The sequence below is a fragment of the Micromys minutus genome (assembly GCF_963924665.1).
Source record: "Micromys minutus genome assembly, chromosome: 23".
NCBI classification, from domain to species: Eukaryota; Metazoa; Chordata; class Mammalia; order Rodentia; family Muridae; genus Micromys; species Micromys minutus.
The window spans coordinates 10,621,092-10,633,470 of NC_137958.1; positions in this window are offsets into that span (position 1 = coordinate 10,621,092).

Here is a 12,379-nt window from a genome sequence, read left to right on the forward strand (position 1 = left end):
TCTTCTTTTTCAGGTGCTCAGAGTCTCGGAGCCATTGGTCACGTCCTCATGGTACTGATGACCCTTCCTGACCCTGGCCGCTTACTGGGTCCTACTCGTCCCAAGTGTGCCTCACATAGTCCTTATCCCATTGGTCACTTTTTTGTGTCTTGTGATCCCCATTTATTGCAGTGTGGGGAGGGGTACGCTGACTGCTGAGGAACCTCAAGGAGAGATTTATGAGTAAGACCCATACGCAAGGCCACTGCAGAGCAAGGCAGGGCTTCCTGAGCCTAACCCAACCTTCTCAAGCCCTGTTCGGCCAACACCTCCATGGTCTGGTGTCAGCAAGGACACAGAAAGGAGTGACTTTCCATCCTTGCTGAGCAAGCTTGTCCTGTACAATGAGTGTTTTTATAAAGAGACTGTTGGCTTCCCTGCTGCCTGTGGACCTGCTGTGGGGTCTTCGATATAAAACAATCCTGTGGAGACCAGCTGCGACTTTTCCTTGTGACCTCCCTGGACATGTGTGTGGAAGTGGTGGACAGGGTCACAACCTGCAAGTGTGCAGCTCCTTTCTTGGTGTGTGGTGTGGAATCACCCCTGGAGCCAGCTGACAGATGTGCAGTGTTTTGCTGGGTATAGGGGTAGGTCCAGGGAGCCCAGCCTGGGTCCAGCCTGCAGGTATGCAGCACTTTGTTGAAAGTGTGGGTCAACAATTGAATTGTGGGTTGGCGGTACTACAAGTGCTGAACCAGGACCAGAGGTGATCTAAATGACCCTTACAGTCAGGCACTCCCCCAAAGGACCCTTGCATTGTCAGGATAGTCATAGGCTACCCCAAGCTCCCACAACACAGACAGAGGTGGCTAGTAACCCAAATGACCTCTATGCTACAAATAACAGAGATGAGGCGAGATCCTTCCTTAGTCCCTTAGCACAGCTAGCCTAACTCTAGAACCTATCTTCTTGAAAGAAATGACGTGAACACAGCAGACATGAACACTGGTATTTAAGTTGACTTCTCTACTTAGTCCAGGGCCCCAGCGAGGACACAGTGCCATCCACGGAGGCTCTGCCTTCCCACCTGTTAACCTAGTCTAGAAACTCCCTCACACCATGCCCAGAGGTTTCCATGCTGATTCTAAACCTTTCAAGTTCTAAGACTAACAGCCACACACACACATACCTGACATATTTGAAGGGTGTCTTCATCTGTGACTTTCTTGGTCCTGTTACTAATAGGAGCTCCATGAATCTATTAGCATGTTAGAACATTATTGAACCCAAGTCTCTGGTCATTGACAAGGAGCCCCGACCCACACTCACTGCCCACATGCTCTGGAACCCTGTGATATGTAGCAATGGTGGTGTGTAATAATTCTTTCATCCTCTACTTGGTCAGCTCCCACCCCTTAATGTGTGCACCACTGCAAGAAAAATGAGTCCCAGTAACGTTGGATGTGTAAGGTGCTGTGCACTTCATGACGGCTTGCTTGAGTTGAGTCCCCAGACTTGTGCAAAAGCTAGACACATTGCACATGCAACCCTAGAACACCTCTAGCAAAATGGAAGGCAGAGATCAAGGCCAAGAGGTCTGGCTTAAGCAGCATTGAACGAGATTGCTTCAAACAAGGTAGAAGACGAGGACCAGCATTTGAGATTGTCCTCTGACCTGTCCACTCGTGTTGTGGCATGTGCACACTGGCATGCACACATATAAACTTGCACATATTGTACATAAACACACATGTGTGCACATTAAGATCAAAACACACACACAAAAAAAGCTGCTGTGGATCATGGAATCCTGAAAGTTTTCTGCCAAAGATAAATGCTACCAAAGCTGGAGAGATAGCTTAGCAATTAAGAGCACTTACTGCTCTTCCAGAAGCCCTGAATTTGGCTCCCAGCACCCGTGTTGGGCTGTGAGGTCTCCTTCCCTTATCCTCTGTGTCACCAGACACTCTCCTTGCTTGCCCTTATATTCCTTTTAGCAAAGTCTCTTTCTGCCGCCACCACCCAAGAGTTCTGTTATGACTTCTGCTGCAAAAGGCAGGTATGGTGGCTGGCAGTGGTGGCTCTGCTGCCCTGGCTCTCAGCAGAGGACACTAACCGCAGAGAGAAAACTCTGAGCAGCCTAGCAGTATGAAGCTGTGTTCGGAGCCTCCACAGAGAGCAAGCCATAGCATTGTTCTGGGGGCCACGATGGCTTCTGGAATCAGTGAAAGCAGATGCTGTTCTCAGGGCTCCTTCCTAGACCCTCCCACTCAGACACAAATGACTTAACACACATGTGCTCACACATTCACATACATGTACACTGATATTCAGATGCACATGTGCACATAAACACAAACACACTTTCACACCCTCATGCACATGCCCACAAACATGCACATGTGCGCACATGAATTATTCACATTGTCACGGGAGCCCTCGAAGCATGCATGCATCCAGACAGGCAAGCACATTCTCACTTTGCATGAATGCACACGGACACTCACACGCTAACAGCTTCTCTTGTGCATGCTGGCACACAGTCTCTTACACATATTCCTTCTAACCGGAAGCCGCACTGTGTCTGCCGAGGGTCCTGTGAAGAGTGAGAGACAACTGTGCCTGGGATGGAATTAGGATGTATTTTGACAGATGCACACACTTGGGAAACAATCACCACTGTCCAGATAGTGAACTTGTGGCTTCTGAGTTGTTCCTTTGGAGTTATTGTTTGTTTCCTTTCCTTTGGGACAGGATCTCAGTATGTAGACTCAGCAGGCCTGGAACTTGTGATGTAGATCAAGCTGCTGAAACCCCGCCTCTCTAGTGATAGGATAACAGGTGTGCATCACAAACCTGGTCTGGGTTGTTTCTTTAAAAATGTTTACACTTATTTATTTTGGCTAAGCAGCAGTGACACATGATCCCAGCTCTTGGGAGACAAGGGTGAGTAGATCTTTGTTAGTTTGGGGTTAGCCTGGTCTACAGAGAGAGTTCCAGTGCAGCCAGAGCTACATAGGAGAATCCTGTCATGAAAAACAAAAACCAATCAAACAACCAAACAAACCAAAACTCACTTATTTATTTGGAATTGGGTATATGCATGCCAAAATGTATGTGTAAAAGTCAGAGGACAACTTGTGGGAGACTCTACCTGAGTCTAGAGACTGGACTAAGGTCTTCAAGCTTGGTAGCAAGTACCTTTACCTGATGAATCATCTTGTAGCCCTAATATTATTCATGCATGTATGTATTTATACATTTATTTATTCTATGTTCATGAGTGTCTTACTTGCACATATATATGTGCTGTATGCACGCCTGGTGCCCATGCGGGTCAGGAAAGGAAATCAGATCTTCTGTATAAAACTAGATTTATAGACAGTTGTGAGCCATCCTTTGGATGCTGGTACCCAAACCCAGGTCCTCTGAAAGAGCAATCAGAGCTCCTAACGGCTAACACATTCCTCCAGCCCCTACAGTCTTATTTTTATTGTTTTTATTCTGTGTATGTGTCTTCCTGAGTGAATGCCAGGCAGTTTCTCTTACCGTGTGAGACTTTTGACATCAGGCATGGCCGTCAGTCTTTGCTGGCCCGTTCTTCTTGCTTCTTGTGCTGGACGTTCATCAAAATCTTTGGAACTCTGGATTTGAACTTCATCATCCAATGTGGTAACTTCCTACCACCGATTTTCCTCTAACGGTTTTCCCACCTCTGTTCTCTTTCCGAAGATTCCCAATTACACTGTTCACAGTGGTGGAAGTCGTTCTGGATCACTGGTTTTCTTTTCCTTTACTGTGTTTTTAATGGCCTCCTTTTTTCCCCCCAAATATTTTTTCCTTCTGTTTCATTCCCTGAAGTTTGCACTGCTCTGTTTTGAGTCGGTATTCTTCTGCAACGTTTAATAAACTGTCAATCCCATCCAGAGTTGTAGCTTAACTACAGACATTTTTATCTCTGGCTCAATCTGGGACGCTGATATTTTCAGTGGTTTTGGGAGGGAGGATGGGGTCTGAGGTTTGAACCTGGAGCCTCCAGTGTTCTGGACACTGCCACTGAGCTGCCCCGACATAACTTTTTCAACATGTGAAATGTAATTAATAGTAACTGCTGGACAGGGACCCTCCATGAAACACTCACTTGGGCGTTCTCTACTGCTCTGTCCTACTGACAGCAGCCACCTCGCTGCCCCAAATACTCTGTTTCCCGCCTCAGGAGGTCCACTGGACTCTGTAGGGTCCCCTTCCTGCCGTGTCTGGAAGTCTCTCGCACCAGCGGTAGCCTGGACCTCGTTTTTCCCATTCCTCGGGATTACTATCCTCCATTGCCTGGTGTCTTGGAAATAACTGCTCTGAGTGTTGTGTGTGTCTGGTTTTGGTTGCTTTGAGAAGCAGGAGGGCGAGCAGGTCTTTGTCAGTCCCATTTGGCCGGAAACGGGAGCTCTGTGTTGGAAGTTTTGCAGCCCTCTGCAGAGTTAGCTCTGCGTTCGGAAGTTCCTGGGAAGAGGCTGTAGGAGATAAGGAGGGAATCCGGGGTAGGTGGCGGGAGGTTCGCCAGCTGGCTTGCTTCTACAGAACACAACCCTGGTCAAAGACCAAAAAGAGCTGACATTCCAGGGCCGGATGTGGGCGACCACAGAGAGTCCTGCGCATGTGCTGACTAGACCCTTTGTCAACAGGGTCTCCTGCCCAGAGGGGCCATTAGTGACAAAATGAAGGAGACTAGATTGTGCTGTTGTTGTTTGTTTGAGACAGGGTTTCTCTATGTAGCCCTAGCTATCCTGGAACTGACTTGTAGATCAGGCTGGCTTCAACTCACAGAGATCGATGAAGAATCAACGTGACATTGGCAGGGACCCCAGCACATGTGTGCACACAGGTTTATACACGTGACTGTGCACAAATGCACATGCGTGTGGGGGCCAGAGGCTGACGTAGTTTTCCTCAATCTCTCTTTGTCTTGTATTTTGAGATAGGGTCTCTCGCCAAACCTGGAGCTCACTGACTTGGCTTTGATTGGCTGCTAGCGAGCTCCAGCGATCCTCCTGCCTCTGGCTCCAGGTGCTGGGATTCGGTATACATCAAGTACATCCTCAGCTAAGCCATCTTCCCAGCCACTCTGTCTTACTTAAGGTTTTACTGTTGTGAATAGACACCATGATCGACACAGCTCTATAAAGGACAACATTTAATTAGGGCTGGCTTACAGTTTCAGAGGTTCGGTCCATTATCATCAAGGCAGGAAATATGGCAGCTTCTAGGTAGACACGATGCAGAAAAAGCCAACAGTTCTACTTTTTTTGTTGTTAGTTTGTTTTATTTCTTCATTAATTAATTTATATCTATTTATTAAGTTCAGATTGCAGTCCCTCTCCTCCTAGTTCCCCTCACATGGCCCCTCTCCCCCAGAGTTCTCCTTCTTGATCTTCAGGCAGCCAGGAGTAGGGTCTGGATCACACTGGTCAGACTTGAGCATATATATGAGATCTTGAAGCCCTGCTTCCACAGTGACACACTTCCTCTAACAAGCCACACGTCCTAATAGAGCTATTTAGTGTGGGCCATGCATATTTAAACCACCACATGCTCCAAACATTATTTTTACTTTTCTGATGATTATTTATTAATAGTAATAGTCTGGCAGGTTAATTCATTTTTTTTTTTAAGTTAGTGTGTGTGCACACCAGCTACTTGGGAGGCTGAGACAGGAGAATTGCTTGAGTCCAGGGGCTGTAGTGTGCTGTGCAGATCGGGTGTCTGCACTAAGTTTGGCATCAATATGGTGACACTCCAGGGAGCGGGGAACGACCAGGTTGCCTCAGAAAGGGTGAACCAGCCCAGGTTGGAAATAGAGCAGGTCAAAACTCCTGTGCTGATTAGCAGTGGGATTGCGCTTGTGAACAGCCACTGCACTTTAGTCTGGGCAACATAGCGAGACCCCGTCTCTTTGGAACACTTAAAAAAGATAAGAAAAGAAATGCTTTCCCAAAACTGGCCTGTGAAAAAGTCTGTGGGAGTATTTTCTTGATTAGTGGCTGATGTTGGAAGAACCAGTGCCCTGGGCATGGTGCTATCCCTAGGCATGTGATCCTAGGATGCAAAAGAAAGCAGGCTGAGCAAGCCATAGGGAGAAAGTCTAAGCAGCATCCCTCTGTGGCTTCTGCATCAGTTCCCGCCTCTCCATTCAGCTTGAATTCCCACCTGGCATCCCTCGGTGAAGAACTGTAACCTGGAAGTGTAAGCTGAAATAAACCCTTTCCTCCCTAGGTTGCTTTTGGTCATTGTGTTTACCACAGCAACAGAAACCCTGAGTAGACCAACTCCTGCTCTCTCAAACTTCCTCCAGCTCTAGGTGACCAGTTCTGTATGTCCAGAAAGATCTCTGCCAAGAATGTCACACAAACACAATCCTGTACCACATGGTCCTTCATGACTGACTTCTCTCCCTGGGATAAGGGTACAGCTTAGTGGAAGAACACTTGCCTAGCATACAGGAAGTTTTCCTGGGTTTGATCCCCAGTGCCATAAAGACAAACATTTGGGGTCCCCGTGCTGTAGTGTGTATCAGCTCTGGCTCATCCTGATGCTCGTCTACTCAGCAGATGGACCCCACCCTTGCTTGAGGTGTTTTTATCCTTGGGCTATTTGTTACATCTTCCCCTCTATCTTCCTGTGCACAAGGATGTACAACACTGCAGAGGTCAGAGGAGAGCTTGTGGGAGTCAGTCCTAGCTTTTTAGCGCCTGGGTCCGGCAGATGCATTTGGTGGCAAGCTCTAACCCTCTGAGCCATGTCGCCATATTTGTTTCCCTTGAGTATAAATGGAATATGTTCACTAGTCATTTATATATTTTATTTGGGAAAATACAAGTTGTGTGTGTATGCGTGTGCAAGTGTGCACAAGGTACAAATGTGTGTGTGTGTGTGTGTGTGTGTGTGTGTTCATGCAGGGTGTGAGCCCCTCCCCCAACTTTCTACCTTGTTGCTTTGATGAAGGTGTTTCCAGGCTGGAAGCCAGAAAGCCCCAATGATCTTCCTGTCTGGGAAGTAAGCTCGAGGCTTTCTACATGAGCAGCGGTTCTTCTTAACCATGGCGCCATTTCTCTAGCCGCTGGGCCTCTTTTTATTTTAAGCTGGGTATTGACTGAAGGTGAATTCTGCATTCACACTTTTATTAGCTCTGTGAGACTCTTTCATGCCAAGGGTCCTTTTCGATTTCTCAACAGTTGCTCCACATACCAATACTTTGTTTTTGAGGAAGAGTCTCTCTGAGCTCCCCGAGACAGCCTGGAAATGCCAGTCCTCCTGCTTCAGCCTCCCAAGTGCTAAGGTTACAACTGTGGGCCTCGAAACTGCCTTTTGATGGACAAACGTTTGGATTTTGAGTATTGCCCTAACCCCGTGTGTTGAGGGTTGGTCCCCAGAGTGATGCTACTGTATGTAGGATGGGGCACCGATATTGAATGGTCCCCAGGACGGGCACTTTCCTTTCCTCCGTGTTGTCTGGCTCACAGTGGAATGAGGAATTCAGTTTCTCCACATGCTTCCAACATTCTGCTAACCACAGGCCCATAGCGACAGATCAGCAGATCAGGGTGCAGAGGCTCCAATACGGTGAGCCAAAATAAACCCGTTCTCTTCATAAGCTGCCCTCATTTTAAAAGCTGATTGCACATGGTTTTTAAAGGTTTACATTTCAGCCAGGCAGTGGTGGTACATGCCTTTAATCCTAGGCAGAGGCAAATGGATCTCTGTGAGTTCAAGGCCAGCCTAGTCTACAGAGTGAGTTCCAAGACAACTAGGGCTACACAGAAACTCTGTCTCACAAATGTTGTAGTAAATATTAAAAGAAGGCTTAACTTTGTATTTGGCCCCTGGGGTCTCACTCCTTGGATGCCGGGTGCACAGATTCTGTCACACGGTCCGCAAGCCACACTCTTCACACAATTCCCTTCCCAGGTGGTTCACTCCGCCTACCCTGCTGCTTCTGTTTTGGGTGGACATGACCATCCCAGCATTTTCTTTCCTCCACTGCCCGGCACAAACATGACTCCAAAGCCTGATAGCCTTCCATGTAGATTTATATATTAAATTCCCAATCTACAAACCCTCTGCACAATAAGATTATATCCAAAGGACAAAGATACAAACTCCCCTTCTATATGAGATAAAAGGCCTATAGAATCCCTTAAAATATTCATATCTACCTAACGTCAATTAAATCCACCTGGGTCCAGTTCATTCTTCTCGAGTTCCATCTTAATTCCTCCTCCCAATCTCCTTCTGCTTCCTGCCTCTATTTCTGCTTCTCAACCTTTCCCCGCCTATCTCTCTCAAATCCAGTCATATATTGACTTAACATAAATCTACACACACACACACACACACAGTTTAAATTTCAAATATAGACAATAAAGAATAAGATAAGGAAACTGTGCATGCAACCAGTGTTTCACAGAACGAGGCCTGTTATGGAAGAGGTCCCCACCCCCACCCCAGGAGCTCTTACTCAAGGCCGACTCTCCTTTTGCTGTTTCCCTCTTCCATTTCAGGGTCCTCCGTTCTCTTCTGGACATTCAGCTTCTTCTCCCTCTACTAGTTTCTTCTCAGTAACATTTCACCACAACCTCTCCATCTCTTTTCCCTTGTTCCATTATACCCTCTAGACAAAGCCTGTCTTTTCCAGCCAACCTCTGTGCCACCATGAGTCCTAGGAGTCTCTCTAAAAATGATCTTTGGCTTGTCCATTTTCAGCCTGGTGGGATTCTACAGGGGCTTCCAGTTTCCTTCTGGAGGTCCTGAGCTCTCCTCCCGAGAATAACTCACAAACCAGAAAGACTTCTGTACTTTCTTGAAAAATATTAGTACTTAGGAAATAAAACATTAGCACCTGGGACAGAGTCAGTACCCAAGTGAAGACAGTGATGACTGTCCCTTTCACCCCCAGCAATGCAGCTGGTGCCACAAGGGTAAGAACAGTTGTCACAAGGCTATGAGACTCCCTGGTGGGTACTGGTGAGACCCAGCTAGGCCCTGCCCTAAATTAATCCCTATTATGGGTTTGTAGAACCATGGCTTTTCAGACTTGCCCTGTCCTCAAAGATTCCATTTTACGAGCAGTTTGAGATACATTTTGACAACGGAGGATGATTGTGTATCTGTCTGGCACAAGTCATGAAATACACACTGAAAAATGACACTCTGGGAGTAGAGATGTGGGTCACTGTATGATTCTATTAGGGTAAAGTAGTTGGGCACGGGAGCATATTGAAACCATATCAGGAAAACCAGGCCGAGAACTTATTGGACATACAAGGAAATGGTGTGACTGTCACAGGGGCCTGGCACTGACCACCTGATGTGCACATAACTGGCAGACAAGCAGAGCTCTTGCTGCTTTCTGCACATGAGGCTTCCTCACTCAGCCCCACCGTTGACACAGCCTAGGGTTGTCTCTCTTACTGGACCTTGTCTGGATCTGCTGCCCTCCTCCCACACCCATCAGTGACTCTGTGCCCACGCCTGTCACATCTGCAGCTGGACTCGGCTCAATAGCTCAGCTCCGGCCTTGGAGCAGGACACAACAGCAGCTGCAGGTCCTCTCCAGAGAGCGCCAGCTGCTCTAATATCTCTCCCCCATATAGTCAATATGGTTATCAGTTTCCCAGCTCTGGCTCAGGCCCCTTTGTAACTCCTTGCCTCTTTAACCCTTCTGTATCCATTCTACAACATATATGTGTCACGTACACACACATTCACAAAATAATCTGAGAGTTAATATTATTAATGAAGACCGAATAAAAGCTTGTGTTGGCCTCATTCTAGACTATCAAGAAGAGCATGGTGCAAGGGGTAATCTGACAAACTCCTCCACTTGCACACCTTGTGAATTTACTGTTGTGCAAGGCCTCTGACCTTGTGAGACAACACAATGTATCATTTATGTTTCTGACAGTGAGAGCTCATGAAGGGGACTTGCCCTCTCTCACCTCTCATCTTGTGATTATCACAGTTCTAGATGTTTCTCAGAGTGCTTAGTGGGTGGTCTTCCCAACAGGGGACATTGCAACTATCTGCATAGCCTTGGGGATGGGCACTACCTGTCCCCAAAGGGTCACTTTGACTGATGCTAGGGTTCTTCTGAACAGTCTGCCTCTTGGAATGTGGCTGTCCCCTCCCCCACCGCCAGAGCCCCAGCCAATGGTGCTTTACATTCCAGAAATGATTAGCTCTCAGAGCATACAGTTTTTCAGGCTCCTGCAGGGACACACACACACACACACACACACACACACACTCACACATACTCTCTCACAAACACACACACACTCTCTCTCTCTCTCTCTCATACACACACACACACACACACACACACACTTACTCACTCACTCACTCACACTGTGTTTGCTAGTGTCTGCAGACTGACCTGGCTTCTTGGAACTCAAGCTTTGTTGGTTCCAGGTGGAATAAACTCCAGGCTGAGAGGGACTGGCTGCTGCTTCCCAACTTTCTTGTCTCCGGGGAGATCCTGTTGGATTTCCCGGCTACTGGGTAAGGGGCTCATGGAGCTCAACTCCACTGGAAGAAACAGCAAATATGAGTCATTTCTACCCAATACAATAACACTTGTGTTCAGGATAAGGAATAATTTTTTTTCTCCTTGTAAGACTTTTGTGCAGATGCTTTAATCCTCTCCACTTGGTAAAGGCTTCATGTACACAGAGGCCCACCACTCCATTCTAGGAGTTTGATGGCCTAGAGCATTGACCCCTTTCTCCTAGGAGCAGTGACCTCTTTCCTCTTTCTCTGTCATTTCCCATGAGCCAGTTCTTTTGAGACTAGCCAGGCGAATAAGGTCGGATGGCAGCCACTGGAGAAAAGAAACAAGTCATCGGTGGCGTTAGAATAAGAACCAGCTGCACTTCCTGTCTAGATGCGCCAGCTCTTCCTCAGTGCACCTCTTGATAAGAGTCTGGCGTGTCTGGACACTCCGCTTGGAATGGTGGTCTTTTTCTTTGCCACCCTGAACTTATTTCTAACATCCACAGATGTGTCAGTTATGAGAATTCGAGAGAGCAAGGATGAGAACTCTTTGTCTTGGATGGAGTATAATCCTGACTATGATCTGTGGGCCTGGGATTGGATAGCACTTGGTTCCTCTGCAGGCTAGGGGCTGAGGGAGCACACAGATAGTGGAGGACAAACCCATTTTGCCCATACTATTGGCTTATAGACAATCGCACTAGAGTCCTCTCAGGGACCTAGTGACAGTCAAGTCATCACCCGCTGGTGGCCTGGCAGTGTGTAAGAGGACTGCTACTTACCTCAGCACCCTCCCCCCACTCTCCTTCTCTCTCTGTTCCCTGCGGGTCTCTCTTTCTCTCTTTCTGTCCTTCTTTATCCACACTTCTCTGCCCTTGTGGCTCAGTCTGGCTCTTCCCCTTCTCCAAGATCCTCACTCCCCTCCCTTCCCCCAAATAAATCTCTCTATCTCATGGTGTGATTTCTCAGGGGCACACCTTGGCACTGGACCACCAGGTACCCCTTACTCCCTCTGCTGCATTATAGTCATAACACACACCCCGTGACCCCTTGGAAATGTAGCTCCCACAGGTAGCTGTCCTGCCTGACCCACTGCTGGCCGAGCTCTCTGAGGCTGTGAATGTGTTCATTGCCACCTAGTCCTGGGTGTTCCCCCAAACTCTCTTACAAGTCTCCCTGAACCCTTTGGCTCCTCTCTCGGTGAGCAGTGTCGGTTTCCTCATCCCACATCTCAGCTTGCAGGATGGTTGGTTGCTCTAGGGCGTCCACGGCTCACATCCCTATGCCCTGACCTCACCTGTGCAGCCAGCCGCCCACCAGTTTTCGCATCTGTGATGCAAATGCCTTCTAAAGGTCAGCGTACCAGATGAAGTCAGGACGGGTCCTTAGAGGCCACTCTGGCTCCGGAGTCCTCTATCCTTTCTGTGGTCACTAGCAGCCTCCTTCCTCCACATTCCAGATCCCATCAAAACACTCCTTAACACCCTCAGCTGGCTCCTCAGTGTCTGCAAAGTAACGTCTCCTAAGATGATTTGAGAGCTTCGGGAACGAAAAAAAGAATATGTATATTTGATTGTGCCACCCCTACTGGGGGAATAAAGCCGGCTCTCCGGTGGGACCCATTCTGGGGTTTTCTTGGAATTGGACGGGGTCATCTAGAGTGACTAAGGCAGGTCACATCATCCTGGGGGGCCAACTCCTCGAACCCATCTCTTTCTGGCCTTTCTTTCTGGACTCCAAAAAGAGCCCAGGAGGGTTCGAGAAACTCTGCTATCTTTAGGACCTGGAGGATCCGAGTGGGGGGTCACCCTCTCCGCCCCCTGCAAAGTCAGCACCCGGAACTGCTCTAATAGGAACC